The following is a 2602-nucleotide window of genomic DNA, read 5'->3' as shown; positions in this document are numbered from 1 at the left end:
ACTCCTACCAACCCACACACTACACATACACCCACCCACCATATGCCATAGATAACACTATGGGTAGTATGGTAGTATGGACACTACTAGTTATTACAACAGATGGTGTGTGGATGATAGTTATCACAAAACACTAAGCATTAAAACTATACAATAAGTGATTGACTGCATGACTTCATAATAAATAGGATTGGATGATTATATTGTTGTCATATAATGATGTACATACAACCACAAATGAGCTATTAAAAGTACACAATTTTAAAATTATTTTATCAAAATGCTTGTCCATATGCAGTGTTTCGTGAAACGTCAATGTGTTTTTCTTCTGATTGTTTATTATCTACTACTGGTAAATCATATACAGGGCCACACAGATCTGTTTCCTTAGAGTTGTTAGTCCTTCCCTTTTTTCTCATTATTAAACAAATGATACTAGTAATTATTGCAGTAATGAGTCCAGTTAATAGACCAGTGATAGGTACAGCAATAGCAACTGAGTGTATGCAATAGATTGGATACTCATTGTTATCATTAACTAACCACTAATAGTTCCTACATCTGTTGATTCTGATATCATTGTAGCAATACATGTACATAAACAATAACCTATTAAAAGAATAATAATTTTACTTCATGCATTATGACTTATTGTCACCTATTTCATTACTTGTTGTAACTGATTTTGTTGCTGTTAATTCTGTTACTGATCTTGTACCTGTAACAGTACTGATACTTGAAGCCTGTATACTGACTATTAAAAATGAAGTGTTGTTACAAGATTTTTAGTGTGATAAATTATTTGTGCGTATAATTTTCATAGTGACTTTAGCTTCTGGAAAACCTATAGTCCATAGCCTTTGGCTGAAAATCAAAGTTGTTGACTCAATATTTTTGACTCATCATCATTCAAATAAACCCAATTCCTTTTAACAAGAGTATCTACATGCTTTTAAAAATGCTCATAGCTCAAGTAATACATAAGCATAGTGCTATGCATGTTTAATGTTTAATAAAATATGATAACACTAACCTGGGAATACTGATGAACTACTACTCATCATACTAGATACACTGACTAATGAAGTGAACTGTACACATCAGTTGTAATGATAATTAACTGACCATTAACAGTGACTGATGGTCCATATCCAATAGCATTACCAGGTATGATAGTAACAGTGTAGTTTGTATCAGTGAGTAATTCACCAATAGTGACATTAGTATAATCAAGAGTGAATGTATAAGTTGTATTGTAGCTAATTGGTGCATTGAATACATTAAAAGTGTAATACTGAGTAGGAGGACGTTGTACTGAGTTCTAGAATTTGAAAATGATTTAGTACTTATAAAATATTTGTTAACATACCTCAGTGTTATCATTCCACCATATTGTAACACTATCACTTGATATCTGATATCAACTAATATTAACAACTTGAGCTGGTACTATAAGAAATACAATAAGTGTGTGTGTGTGTGTGTGTGTGTGTGTGTGTGTGTGTGTGTGTGTGTGTGTGTGTGTGTGTGTGTGTGTGTGTGTGTGTGTGTGTGTGTGTGTGTGTGTGTGTATTACTTACCATTCCATATATACTGTATTAATGATGAAGGAGGTCCTTCTCTTCCAATAGTATCAATAGGAATAATAATAAATGAATAATTAGTACCAATAATAAGAGAAGTAAGTGTTATATTGTTTCCAATAGAGCTGTATTGAGAAGATACATTGCTGTCATTAATCATAACAGTATAGTTCACTATACATTGTATGTTCTGTTGATACAACCAAGTAATAAGTATTGAACTATCCTCAATTGGATTTATATTAATATCAGTCACAGCTACTGGTGAATCTATTATTTATTGGTATATATGAATTAATAATAAATAAAAATCTTACCTGTTATGTTAATAGTAATTGTAACAAATTGAGGATTAATAATTGAATTTTCTCCTGCACACGAAATCTCAGATCCATTTAATGATACTGATATTGATTCATAGATACCAGTAGTTGTTACTGTATTACCATCCTTATTAGTAACATTAAGCATAAGTCCTTCAATAGTTGTTGGTCCTAATATTTCTTCTGCTTGGTTGTCATGTCCAGGTATTTTCCAAAATGCAGCTCCAGTGGTAGTTGTACAAGTGAGTACTAGTCTATCACCATGACACAGTGGGGTATAAGATGGAGAGGTTTGAACTAGCTCTGTTCCAGATGATATCAAAATAAGATCAACCAACACAAGACACCAGAGAACACAAGGGGTAGCCATTGTGCCAGTAGCAATAATAAGAAAGGTATAGCTGGTCTCCTTATCAACAGAATATTGCCTGCAAATCAGTCTACAACATTTTGCTGTGTTGTTCTCTTTCCTATAACACTCCTACCAACCCACACACTACACATACACCCACCCACCATATGCCATAGATAACACTATGGGTAGTATGGTAGTATGGACACTACTAGTTATTACAACAGATGGTGTGTGGATGATAGTTATCACAAAACACTAAGCATTAAAACTATACAATAAGTGATTGACTGCATGACTTCATAATAAATAGGATTGGATGATTATATTGTTGTCATATAATG

General features: G+C 32.8%; 2 long non-coding RNA genes across 2 annotated transcripts; both read right to left on the bottom strand.

Moving 5' to 3' along the window:
* Positions 1 to 387: 387 nt before the first annotated feature.
* On the bottom strand, positions 388 to 629 carry LOC109589674 (uncharacterized). Its single transcript, XR_002188860.1, has 2 exons — positions 544 to 629; positions 388 to 496 (listed from the first exon to the last, which is right to left on the bottom strand). It is a non-coding gene; the product is annotated as an uncharacterized LOC109589674 (long non-coding RNA).
* A 34-nt stretch (positions 630 to 663) lies between these two features.
* LOC109589673 (uncharacterized) lies at positions 664 to 1352 on the bottom strand. Its single transcript, XR_002188859.1, has 3 exons — positions 1126 to 1352; positions 1034 to 1078; positions 664 to 754 (listed from the first exon to the last, which is right to left on the bottom strand). It is a non-coding gene; the product is annotated as an uncharacterized LOC109589673 (long non-coding RNA).
* Between the last annotated feature and the right edge of the window lie 1250 nt (positions 1353 to 2602).

The sequence above is a fragment of the Amphimedon queenslandica genome, unplaced genomic scaffold (genome assembly GCF_000090795.2).
Source record: "Amphimedon queenslandica unplaced genomic scaffold, v1.1 AMPQUscaffold_11027, whole genome shotgun sequence".
NCBI lineage: Eukaryota > Metazoa > Porifera > Demospongiae > Haplosclerida > Niphatidae > Amphimedon > Amphimedon queenslandica.
Note: the sequence above shows the minus strand (reverse complement) of the source record. Positions and strands in the feature narration are given on the sequence as shown.